Below are 14,286 nucleotides of genomic sequence, written 5' to 3' on the forward strand. Positions count from 1 at the left end.
TTCTAATAACGAATATTCCAAATGTCATTAGAGGGGCTTAATGAATTTGTGTTGTAATTTTATTTTTATTTATTTTTAGTTGATTTGAGAGAGAGAGACAGAGAGAGAGAGAGAAAGAGACAGAAAGAAAGAGAGAACACAAGAGGGGCAGAAGAAGAGAATCTTAAGCAGGCTCCACACTCAGTGCGAGGCTGACGTGGGACTCAACTCCACAAAACTGTGAGATCATGACCTGAGTCAAACTCAAGTTGGACCCTCAACCAACTGAGCCACTCAGGAGCCCCTGGGGATGAGACTCTTGCTCTTAGGGTTGTTAGTTCAAGCCCCACGTTGGGTGTAGACATTACTTAAAATCTTTTTTAAAATCCATGGTTTACTTTATCTTCTTTAAATGTTCATTCAAATGTCAACTTCTCAATCATACACTGAATATCACCATTTAAATTTGTGACTTTTCTCTCAGAACTCCCAATCTTCTTTACCCTGTTCTATCTTTTCCCATAACACTTCATCACTTTGGAACATACTCTATTATTTCCTTATAGGCCATATCATTGTCCAATTTCTGTTGGAATTAAATTCCATGAAGGGAGAGATGTGTTTTATTTCTTTTATCCCAATATCTAAGTTCTAATGATGGCTTGGTCTCTTCTCATGGCTAGTTCTCACCCAGAAGCCCACTCAGAGGCACCTCAGTACAAAAGGCAGTGGTATCACCCAATAAATTCCTAGGGATTGCAGAGCTCTGTGTCTGAATTTGGGTCAAAGACCAAACTGTGGAAACAAAAATACACCTTGCACTCCTGTCACTTAATGAGTTAAAGAGTTTTGTGCCTGAAACTGGAAATACAGACCAATATATATAACCTAGTAGTTACAACTTGGTCAACGCTCTTAATGTATTGGAGTGAAATTTTCTTCATATGCTTGGGTATGTATAAAATCACTTCTGCTCCAAAGTTTTAAGGCTTACAAAGCTGATAAAGCACAGAAAACCATTGGGATATTTGAGGAAATTTATTTTTCCTGGTTTATATAATCTTGTCTTACTTAAATCCATGATAAAGAAATATCTTCTTTAACTGAATGTACAAATTATGACTTCAGCTAATAACATTAACATTTGCTTATCACTCTACCAAAAAGATGCATCAAATGTCTACTTTCAAATGTCAATACATGTTAGTATCACATTAGTGTTTTCAAAAGATATTTTATGATGTTATGAAATACCAGGCAGCATAAAGGTCAAAGGTCCAAAGACTGGGTTTTAATGACCATGTCTGTGTATATTTTTTCTTTTATAATACATAATCTCAAGACCTTGAATGTCATTATATTGTTATGTCACTGGCTATTGCAATTTGATGTGATACAAAATAAAAAGTAAACTGAACAAAATTACTACTCATGAGATAATAGAAATTTGGAAGAGTATAAAATGTAATCCTACAGTCAGATTATACTTTTCTCACAAATCCTGCCAAAAATATGTGTGAATTATTTGATTCTCATGTATAAGAAAAGGCAACCAAATTAGGAGTCTTGTTTGTTTAAGGTTTATGTCGAAATCAGTTCCATTCAACATGCACTTACTGAGAATGTATACAAGATATAAGTAAGCAAAATAAAGATGACAAAGTACTTAGAGTCTAGTGAACAAGCTGATATTAAAATCATTTTAATTTATGTTACCTAAATCAAATTATAAACTTCCTAGTGGTTTTTATATTTAACAATTATATGTAAATGCTTTTATATAGAAACCTTATGTTTCATTATGTATGACATATGTATGACATATGCATACCTGCATACATTAAATGCTTCAATAAGTTTTGTTACATTTTATAAAATTGACTTTTGGTTTCCTGTGGAGCATGTTAGTTATATTTTTTCCTTGTTGAAATAATGGGATGTATTCCATAAGTTAGTGTTATTTCATAGAATGCCTGATTTCCAGAAAGAGATTACCTATAAAAAGAAGATACCTGTATTATATTTCTCTTTCCCAGTTTGCCAGCACATTGTGATTTTACTACCAAACTGTAGATGGCACTATAAGTATATACTCACTAGAGCCCAAATTAATTTCTAATAAAATCCAATATGTAATTTATATTATTTAATATTTGATATTTTCACACCTAATGCTGTTCAAAAAGAAATGGACCATTGTCTAAAATATATTTCTGATATATTCATAATTTCTATTCTATTTTTTTGCAATATTATTAGTTGTAATTGCTAAAAATCTTTATGTTGATAAAGATGATGTTACCAATACAAAGTCTACACTTCCACATTTTAATTCAGCATGGTGAGTTATTTTGATGGGCTAATAATTTCAGTGCTAGAATATCTAAAGCACAGTCTGTGTGTCTTCCTTAACTACCAACAAATAGAATGACCACTCCCCCCCATGTTAGAAAGATTTTGATACTTTAATACTTTATTTCTTTATTTATTTTTAATGTTTTTTAATTTATATTTGAGAGAGAGACAGAGACAGAGACAGCATGAGCAGGGGAGGGACAGAGACAGATGGAGACACAGAATCCAAAGACAAGCTCCAGGCTCTAAACTAGCTGTCAGCACAGAGCTAGAAGCGGGGCTCGAACCCATGAACCGTGAGATCATGACCTGAGCTGAAGTCAGATGCTTAACTGAGTCAGTGGCTTAACTGAGCCATCCAGGTGCCCCAAGATTTTGATACGCTAAGAAAATCAAAGAAGTCTCAATGTCAAAATCAGAATTTTGTTGGTCTCCCTTAAGTTACGTTATGCTTTTTTGCTTTCACTTTGAATTTTGTATGGTATCTTTGAAAAGTTACCAATGAACTTTATGTTGCTAAGTTCAATATTCTCTGGCCTCATTTTGTTGGACCTGTTAGCAATATTTCACACTGCTGATCACTCTGTTTCTGAGAACATCTTTTTTTCTTGGCTTTTGGGTCACCACATTCTCCTGGTTTGTTTGGTTTTTTTTTTATTCCACTGGCTGCTTCTCTGTATTAACTTTCTCTTACTTCTCTCCCGTTTTCTAATCTTTTAATGTTGGAGGGCCTCAATATTGATTTAACTTCCTTTTTTATCTACATTCACTCCTTACTGATACAATGTGTACCACTTTAAATACAAGTAAAATGTCCACATTTTAGGTAGAGTACAAAAGATTCAATTGTATAAAAGGAATTGCTGCATTATTTCAAGGTTAGCCTGACGCAGAAGAGTAATGATTACTAATCAAGTTATATTTACGTTCTAAAGAATCAGGGGATGTGTTGTAAGCTTGGTGTGCATCTGAGGTGACAATATTAAAATTTGTATTTCAAGCCTAGACCTACTCTATAATTTCCAGACACAGTCAACTGTTTATCTGCCAAAAATCTCAAATATGCCCAAATTCTCTTCCCATCTCCAAGACTCCTACACCATGATCTCATTTGTCTAAGTCGATGGCAACTCCGTATCCTATCAGTTGAAGCCAAAAGCACTGAAAGTTTTCTTGACTCCTCTTTTTCCAACCTGTCATGAAGTCCTGTTGGCTCTTCTAACTTCAATCCATCTCTCACCACTTCCATTGTTAATACACTGATCCAGTCAATCATCATCTCTCACATGAATTATTGCAGTAGCTTTCCAACCATTATCTCAGCCTCCACTCTGACTGCCTTCCATTCTATATCCAAAAAGGACACCAGAGTGGTCTTATTAAAATGTAAGTCAGTTTATGTTACTCTGCCTCTCAAAACTCAGTGGCTCCACACTGCATTCAGAATAGAATCAAAGTGCTTATAATGAACGACAAGGTCAGATATGATTTGGCCCTCAATACATCTTTGAGTTCTTCTACTCCTTTTCCTCTCTGTCAGTCCATTCCAACCATACCGGCCTTTCCCTTGCTTTTTCTCAAACACAGTAGGTGCAATCTTACCTCAGGGCCTTTGCACTGGCCATTCCCTTTTTTGAAAGTCCTTCCTCTGAGTATTTACATGTCTTGCTCTTTTACCTCCTTGCTTTCTTCACTCTTTCTCACCAAGGACTGCACTGAAAGAAAGACCTGTTTACAATTTCAAACTTTATCCCTGCCTCAGTACCCCATCTCTCTTACCCCATTGATTTTTTCCCAAAGTTCCTGTTACCTTTGATAAAATATTTATTGCATTATTTATTTGCTGCACTGAAATATAAGTTTCATATGAGCAGACTTTATTATCTTTTTGAATCACTTCTCTATCAGTGCCTGTAACAATGCCTGGCATATTGAAGGTAACCAATATATATTTGCTAAATGATGAATGAGCACATAAATAAGTAATGAAGAAGCTAGTAGACCTTAATTCTTTCAGTATTGGGTGTCTCTAAATACTGCTTGGTTTTCACGAAGCAACTATCGCTCATTTTGAAGGATGACTCATTGTTAGGATAGGGGTTTTTTTTTAATGCTGTTTGAAACAATGGTGAACTCACTAGAATAAAATGTCAAAATAATTGGCAATGGTCCAGTTAAAAATATAACTGACACACCTTAAGGTATCATGAGTATGTGCCTAATATTTAAGGGAAGTTTAATATCTAGATTATCTAGCAAGGAAGGACATGGACATGAGTTGGGTCACCCACATACATATGAGGGCATAGACTTTTCACATATATATTATCATTTATCTTTTGCATTTCTGTGAGGTACATGCTGCCCTAGATTTGCTGACATGGAGATTTCTGCTCAGGAAGATAAAATTACTTAAAAGTACTTGACCAACATCACATAGTAGCTGATAGCACAGCTGGGATTCAAACCCAGCTTTGCTCCCTAAGCTCACAGTCTTTTAAGACACTAACTACCTTGCCTCCTTCATTTGTTTAAAGGGAAATATGTTTAAATATGTATTATACCAAGACCAGGTATGTGAAAAAATTCACATAGTTCAGTGCTTCTTGAATATTTATAGCCCAGAGGCACGTCAGCTTCTGGACTTACCTCTAGTTCCACGTAGTTCTGGGATGAATTCAATTTTATTTTATTTTAATTGAGAAAAAAATAGATGAAAATGAAACACTGGTGTAAGGTTTATATATATATATATATATATATATATACCCTAGATCTGGAAAAGTGGAGGTAGAACATTTCAAGTCATATTATACATTGAACCCTTTAGTCCTTTTATAAAGAACAAAGTGGTTTAATCTATACAGCAAAATTACCCTGAGAAGAATACAATCAGCCTAGTTACACTATGACAGCCAGTATAGATTTTTTATGACCCCCCCACCCTCCCAAGTTAACCTATCACCTGACCTAAATTTGGATGGGAAAATAATAGTAGGACAAAATACTTCTCTCTCTGAAGTACATTCTTCTGGTCCCAACTCTGGCTCATAATGACTCCAAGGGCAAATCACAAGCAAAGTACATGCAAAGACTTTATTCTCTTTTGAAGTGATATAAGGTTGCCTAGCTCACACATTGGCTCTCTACACCCAGATCTCTGGAGACTGCTGCTGATCCGACAGAACTCATGTTCTCTCCACACTGTTCTGTAGCCACGCCATCAGGAAAAGTGTTCTTCTCCTTGCACTTAAACCATAGCTCAGAGTCACAGAAAGTTCTTTCCTCTCTCATGCCCCGGTGTTAGTAAAGTGACTTTTTAGGCCTGAGGATGTTTCACATCCCTTTTATTTTGGGATTTCATGTCTTGAGACAGCTGGAGAGTGTTAATGACGAGGCCCCAGTGTTCAGGTCTGCACGTCCACTCTCCCCATTTCAGAACAAGGGAAACATCCTGGGAAGGAGTTCTCACAACACAAAGAAGACACTAAAGCCTTGGGATGATCCTCAGTGGGAGAGGAGCTATTTTTCAATTTGGCTTGGGACCAAGTACTGAAAAATGTGAAACCATTGATTACATATTACTCCTTTTGGCCAAAAAGTCAAAATTATACAAACACACAAGAAAAACCCACTATATTTTTCCCACATTCTTTCTTTTCCCTAGATATATTGTTTAAAATTTGCACAGTTGTACAAAAGATCCCATGGGAATGACACTTCCCACATGAACAGCTTCCTTGCTTATAAGAGATTCAATTCAATTTTCTGGCAGTTGAGGGTCCAATTTAAGTCTAAGTAATTTAACCCTAGAAGTCCTCATATGCCATTATGTGGGAGAAGGGAAGGAAAAGAATGATAAACTCAGATTTCTATCAGTTGAGAAAAGATTGTTCTGTGTGGTGTTTGGCTCAATGTTATCTCCATGCCATGTTTCCCCCAGTGATAGAAAAAAAAGGGTAAGGAGATGTAATTACATAGATACAGACATTTATATACTATATACTATATGCTGAATATACTGTCGTGTAGCTCAGGTCAACTGCCACATGTTAAGATCCATATTCCAGGAACTAAGCTAGTCGTGGGAGATTCAAGGGTGAGTTACATTCAGTCCCTGCCATGAGCTTTGCCATCTAAACAGAAAAAAAATGGTCTAGAATTTAAACATGGTACCTCAAAACCGAAAGCAAGTATATACAAAAGGTAGATAAAATCGATGACCTTACAATCACTATCAGTACAATGATGCTATCCCTGTGGGCCACTCTCAATCACAGGGATGAAATGAATTAGCAATTTTTGTTAATGAACTGGCTAGACTAATGAACCATCCAAAGCAAACCGAAATAAAGAAATAGTTTACCTATCTCTAGGACATAATTTATATTGTTATGCAACTGCTTTATACTCTTATGAACCTCAAATTATGATGTTTTCTAAACAGAAGAAATGGAGTATGAGTGAAATTGGAAGGGTTCAGGGAGGGATTCTGTTTCTTTGATAAAAGTGGTTATTGTTGTTATTTTACTATCAGAGACCCCACAGTGTTCCACAATCCTCACTGAGGAAGACCTCATTCTTTTTATGCTATGGGGATTCAGGCTTCTTCACATAAACTTCTGATAGCTATTTTATGAACTACAGACTTCAGTCTACAACAAAGCCTATAGGGAAATGCATTGAATCTCACACTATGCCAGGTTCTACATCAAATGCCTCTTCTTATATCATTCTATTGACTCTTAGTAACAGCTCTTTAAAGAAGCTGATACTATTCTTGTTATTCAGAGGAAGAAATTATTTGAGATTAACCAAACTGCCCAACGTTACTCATCAATTAAGTGTTCATACTGGGATTCGGATCCAAGGCATAAACAGTGACCAAAAATGATAAGATACAATTCGTTAATCATAAGTATTTTTTCTTTATGTATAATTGCTAAATGAAAATATCTTTGCATTTTCCAGAGTGGCTTTGAATTTAACAAAGCTTTAATTCCACTTGAAAGAACAGGGTTGTATTAATGTACTAATTAAAGTCAAATACTTTTCTCAAACAGAATGATTTGGAGAAGGCTGGAATGTTAAGAAAAATCTGTGTTGTTTTTTTTATCCTTCCTTTTCTGGGAAATCAACCGGTGTTTTCTTGTTGATATAATTTATGCCAAGACATTGAAAAGTACCATATATCTGGAATATTTATGATCTATAGAATAGCCAGAGAAGGGGGATACTTTAGTCCTGGTGTTTGAATGGGTAACAAGAAATCAGGCTTCAAAATAATGTTAGATAATGTGATTCAATTAGCCTCAAAGCCTAAACATGCTTTTTCTTTTGTTATGCCTTAATATTCTACTTTATTCTTTTTTCCATGGCATCAATTGCTTTTGCACTGTGAAGAAAGTGTTTGTTTAGTAAAAGTGTAGGTAAGAATTAATTTTTCATACAGCGATAAAATCTTACAGAGCATAAAATTTATTTAAAAATACACACACAGATAAACAATCCTTAAAAAGACAGAATATCAAAACAAATCCGCTTTCTGCCTGTCCTGAATAGTCACTTTCTTTTCAGTTTTATTATTAATTGTATTTATTTATTGAGAGAGAGAGAGAGAGAGAGAGAGGGAGAGAGAGAGAGAGAGAGAATCCCAAGCAGGCCCTACCCTGAGTGTGGAGCCCCAACAAAGGGCTCTATCTCACAAAGTGTGAGATCGTGACCTGACCCACAATCCAGAGTTAGGCACCTAAATCCCCTGAGCCACCCAAGTGCCCCTCTTTTCTGTTTTTAATCTCTCCTAAAGTTGGGATAAGAATAGCTGGAAATAAGTTTAGTCTCTGCTCTGGTTCTGGAGATCTATTTATTTGCTCTCCAGTTAGTTCATTATCTCATTTTATAGCTTCTGTAACACTTAGAAGAAATAAAACAATTCCCTTTGATATCTTGAAGCTATAAACACATATGGGATTCCAAGATATAGAGAAAATATGTTTGTTATCATTTTAATGATAATGGTAACATTAATTCTTTAATATAATTGGCTATTTTAATGATTTACCTGTGAGGTTCACAGTAAGAGAAGAAGGCTCTTTGCTTTGGCGGTGAACTTGGAAGGGTGTGAAACACGTAGCTGCCACAGGTCATGACCCAGCCATGTGGAAGGTGCTGGTTCGCAATGGGGAAATAAATCCGACACACAGAAAGATGCAAAAAGGAAAGAGAGAGAGATGGAGACAGAGAGACAGGGGGATAAGGAAACAGAGAGAGACTGAGAGAGAACTAATGGCATTGAATCCCTGGTTCTAGTCCATGAGAGCCCTCAAGCTACTCTGACTCCTAGTTTCCAGAAGCCTGGCTTTCCGTCTTTAATTCTACAAGCCACGCCAATACCCTTCCAGGAAAGTCTCCTATATGGCTTTCCAGCTGCTGCTGTTTTGTTGTAATTTTTGCTTAAGCTTGCTCATGTGGAGTTTCTGTCTTCTGCAACCAAAAGCTCTTATACATATAAGAACATTATCATCCCAAGTGATGAACGCTAGCAGTTCTCTGACCAAGAAGCAAAGGATTACGCAAGGTATTGTCCCAGTCTGTGAAATAGTTTTCAGGCACTAAACATCAGAAAGCCTGGAAGTCTCCATGGTAACAGTGCTAAATATGAGATAAAGCTATATATTCTGGTTTACCTAAAAAACTCCCATTTATACCCATGGTCATGGCCTCCTGTCTGTTCATCATTTGTCCCGAGTTTTTCTTTTCTTTGTTTTAATGTTTTATTTACTTTAGAAAGAGAGAGAGAGTGAGCACAAGTGGGAGAGGAGCTGAAAGAGAGAGGGAGACACAGAATCTGAAGCAGGTTCCAGGCTCCAACCTGTCAGCACAGAGCCCAACGCGGGGCTCAAACCCACAAACTGGGAGATCATGACCTGAGCCGAAGTTAGACGCTTAATCGACTGAACCGACTTAACCTCCCCAAATTTTTATTTTCTAAACAATCATTATCATTGATAGTTGCATTAAAATAATCCAGCACCAGTTTGTGAGAGTGCTGCTTTTCATTTCTAGCTTCAGCAACGGCCTCAGCAGGTAGTGTGTGACATGTGTGCTGTCAAGATTCTTTTTCATGAAATACATGTAGGCAGTTGTAGGTGTAAGAGTCCTCACATAAGTCACTCAGAGTACAGTCCAAACACTTTTCTTCCAATATTTTGTCATATATTTTACGAGGGAAATTTGCTTGTTTATATTTTATTGTTTGATAACATTTTAGTATTTTGCAATAAACTCTTTAAGAAATTGTGAGCTTCAAAAGACAAAATTCCATATTCATTGAAAAGTAAATACTTAATTTCCAATTTTCAAATAACTCATGAAGACTATGTAATTTACAGAAAATGTTTGTTTACATTTATCATCACTAACTGTATGAAAACCAAAAGACACGATCTACTGAAGGAGAATCAGAATCTACTTGAAAACTGAGTCGTTATTTTTAGAAGATTGTGCCTGAAGACAACCATTTTATAAAGTCAGCTGTAATATATGCATTTATTATAAATCACTCATTTAGACCAATAACTTTTATTAATTGTTTCATGTTTTCCGTTTCCAAGTTTGGTCATGTACCTTGGAAAAGAGAAAATTTATTAGGTCCACAAAATATATATTTTTTGGTGAATGATTTATTTGTTGACAAGTAAGAATAGAACATTCATATGAGAGAAATAAATATAGGTATTGCTGGAGGGACTAAACCTTAAGTTCCTTCTGTATAACAGTTGTTTAATAAATCCTATGGGTCAAATAGAACAAGATTTCCATTGATTACTAGATGGACACTGAATATCTTTCGAGGGCCACTATGCTGTAATTAGCAATTTCAAATGTTGTCACTGCTCTCATCGACTTGTGCAGAACCATCTAAAAGTCATTAATACCTGCACATTTAGAGATTTCACTAAGGGGGTCCTCAATATAATTGCAATGGTTCTTTTTGCTGATACAGGTTATTTTGCAAATGGCTCCCAGCACCGTTACAGAATAAAAAACAGCTGTTGGCTGACCTCCTGGTTAAATTTAGGAAGCCCTTTTCTATGCAGGGCTACAATTTCAGGGGCTGCTTGGGTGTCACTTTGCCCATAGCTACGACTATATTTCTTATTTATTTATTTATTTATTTATTTATTTATTTATTTATTTTTAGTGTTTTTATATTATTTATGTTGAATGGGGAAGGGGCAGAGAGAGGGAGAGGGAGAATCCCAAGCAGTTCCATGTTGTCAACACAGAGACTGACACGGCGTTCAAGCTCATGAACCGAACTGTGAGATCATGACTTCAGCTGAAATCAAGAGTCAGACACTCAACTGACTGAGTCACCCAGGGGCCCCATGATATATTTCAGTTTACTAGATTTGCCTATAATAATTAGGTAAAAATCTTCTTTCTGATAAGACTTCAAAATATAATGGTAATTTTTTGTGTGTTCTTCTGTCAATCCTATCCTATCATTGACCTACAAAAAAAAAAATTACATGCTGAAAGGATCTTTAGAACTTTATTATGCTAATATTTTCCTAATTTAATAGTTTTATGGGTTATCTTTATTATAGTTTGCTTGTAATTAAGCAAGGAATTAGGATAAAATTTATCTTCTAAAGAAGGAAAAGGACTAAATAGTTTCTTTCTAGTTCCAAAGTCTCTTTATCTCTCCCTTTCTCCCTCTCTCCCCCAACCTCTCTTTCTCTGTGAATGTGTGCATAACATCCAACCTTTAAAACCTAAATTGGACCCTAATTATTTGGAAATCCATGTCAAGTTAAATGTAGGAGTGTGTTGGGCAATTTTCCAACGAGCTTAGTTAAAGGAGACAGCTAAGGCTGATAATTAGCAGATAGTTTGTTCATTGTCTAAATTCAATTGATAATTGCTCATAACTATTTTTCTTTGTTTACGTAATATAAATTTGACCCAACAGTAGCAAATTATATTGCTGACAGAGAGTCATTGAGTGACATTGTGACACTCAAATTTGCTCTTACTCTTCCCTTCCATGTAAGAAGACTTAATTAGATAGACACTTCAATTTATCATCTTATTCAAGAGGAACTATGGTCCAGGCAGATTATCACGGGCTCAAGGGTCTCTCCTGTATCCCCTATTTAAAAAACTCTCCCTACAAAGCCAGAATCCTCCACCGAGGTGACCTGCATGTGAAGAGTAAAGCAGGAACATTTGCATGTTAAGATAGCTTGATGAGGTAGCGCTCCCAAATCTCACTCCCTTAATACCCAAACAAGAGGCAAAAATGATAAGGATACACAAAGCTAAAGATTTACCAAAACAAACCAATCATAGAACAGATTGGGGCATACATTTCAAAATTTCAGAAATTTTATTTGTCAATAGTGAAAGCCAAAGAGGGAGGTGGTTGGGCTTGTTTCTCAGCAGCCTCATCAAGAAGCAAAGGGAGAACTGATAAGACCCTGAGAAACACCACTTATTACCTTCAGCTTGGTGAGAAGCCAGCTAAGGAAAGAGAAGAAAAGACAAGGAAAGAATCCATGTATAGGACAAGCAAAATTTCTCACGAGTGGAAATCCCTGCCTCCTAACAGAAGACCTCAGTAGAGGCTCCATGGCACTGAGCTGAGGTGGAGGAAATGAGTCACAGCCCAAAGAGGTCACACGTGGACTGGATATGTGTCTCTGATGTAGGATAATTAAGGAATCTTAGAAGATCAAGCAGAATCTAGGTGTTAGCAAATATTTCATTCAGCCCCATCTGGGTTCTCCCCCATCCTTTCTCCACACACCAGACTATCACCAGTGTACAGACTCTCTGGTACTACAAGTGTAGAATATAACGGGGCAGGAGAGAATAATCCAGGGTAACTGGAGAGAATATTTTATATCCCTCCCCATAAAACTTTCACAACCAGCCATTTAGGAAAATGTTTGTGAGCATAGAAACCTTCTGAATTGCTTCACAAGCCTGTTTCACATAGACAAATAACCAAAGGAAGAATTTTGACAGTAGTCCTCCAAGTGTGTCAATACAACATAGCTCTACTTTTCTAACCCCAAAGAGTATTAACAGTCTTTCCCACAGTCATTTTGACTCTTCTGATGCTCTCTTATAATCAAATTGTCATTAACATCTGTTTTAAGCAAGAAGACATTCCCACGGTAGCAAAACTATGATGATTTTTTCATATGGAGAATGTAATGGAAACAAATGAATTGAGGAAAACAAACAACAACTTGTAAAATCTTGGGGTTCAAGAAATAACTTTAATTAATTAGTGTAAATCTTATTTTGTGGGGAGAAATGTGAGAAGAATACATTAGTCACAGTAGATTCTTTACTGAAAACTTTTAGAGAAGAAGCAACCTGTAGCCCCACATTGGGTATTCTGAGATAAGACTCAACTAACTCTTCTTTGTCTTACTGCACTTTCAGAGGACTTTCTCAGAATGGAGGGAGCCCTTTAGATTGATTCTTTATTGTCACTAATGGGTCTTTATTATCATAGGCAATGTGAAAGACAAAAAACTTTTCCTCAATAGCTCTTGTACAGGATAAACCTAGCTGCCAAAAACTATTGTATGTAACCAGGGAAAGTACTATTTTCACTATTACAGCCATTCAAGAGCTAAAACTGTAGGTATTTCCCAATCCTACTGATACACATTTTTACTCATTTTCATCCGAAGTACTGAAAGAAGGCAAGTACCAGAGAACAGTGTCCATATATTCTTTTTAGAAACGTTCTTGATTACTTTCAAAGCTCTCCTCAGGCTGATTAAACCCCACTAAGGCTTGTGTCTCCTTTTAAACACCACATTGTGGTATTGTACCCAACATAAGTACGGTCCACAAAAGGCAAAGAGAGCTGGTCTAGCAAAAGCATTCTATGTAAATATCTCAAGATGTTGATTAACATTCTAGAAAGTTCTTTGTTTTATTAGAAATTTTAAAGATTAGGGGTGCCTGGGTGGCTCAGTCGGTTGAGGGTCCAGCTTTGGCTCAGGTCATGATCTCATGGTTTGTGGGTTCGAGCCCCGCATCGGGCTATGTGCTGACAGCTCAGAGCCTGGAGCCTCCTTCAGGTTCTGTGTCTCCCTCTTTCTCTGACCCTTCCCTGCTCATGCTGTCTCTCTCTCTTTCTCTCAAAAATAATAGATAAAACATTAAAAAAAAAAAGAAAAAAGTCTTTAAAAATTTTTAAAGATTAGCTAGAAAAAAATCTCAAAGATACCTAGTCTCTCTTCTTCCAGTCTATTCTTGTTGATATATATAATTTCCTTAATTACACTTTTCCTTTTATCGGTTTCAGAGGTATTTACTGGGAGCCTATTAATCTCTGCTAGGCATTGGGTCTATAGAATGTTGAAGAAAACATATTATCTAACCTCAAGGAATTTTAAGTCTACAAGAGGCAGAACCAAATTCATGCAAATAACTGTATAATCCCAATTTATAAGTTTCAATTGCTCCAGTTGCATGGAATTTATTATTTTTACAGGTAGTCATCTCATTTTTATAGTACTAGAAACTTCTTCTAAATCTATTTTTGCCTCATGTAGTGGGGGCCATCACTTTTTATACGCTTCTGAGGAGCCATCCTAATATATTGGCACCATCTTCTCCACTCTTTGCCAGGGTTTTAAATCCTTTGTCTCAGGGAAGTGTTCTCAGGAGAATTCAAACTTACGTCCCACCCCTTTTGATTCACCCTCTGAATTCAGCTCCATGTAGATTCTACAGCTCCTTTGAGATAAACTTCCTTTTCTCCTTCATCAGGTCTAATATATCCTGGCTGAGTGACTGCTGTCCTAGAAGCTGGGAGGAGGGTGGGGGTTGATGCCGATTGTGGATCATACTGTGCTCAAGAGGACTCCTATATAATCTTCAGAGATTATACAAGATATATAAGATTACTCCACCTCT

General features: G+C 36.4%; 1 pseudogene; it reads right to left on the reverse strand.

Moving 5' to 3' along the window:
- Window positions 1-3,613, reverse strand: part of LOC115305263 — a 21,633-nt pseudogene extending 18,020 nt beyond the window's left edge.
- Window positions 3,614-14,286: the final 10,673 nt, after the last annotated feature.

Source organism: Suricata suricatta, chromosome 10 (assembly GCF_006229205.1).
Source record: "Suricata suricatta isolate VVHF042 chromosome 10, meerkat_22Aug2017_6uvM2_HiC, whole genome shotgun sequence".
NCBI classification, from domain to species: Eukaryota; Metazoa; Chordata; class Mammalia; order Carnivora; family Herpestidae; genus Suricata; species Suricata suricatta.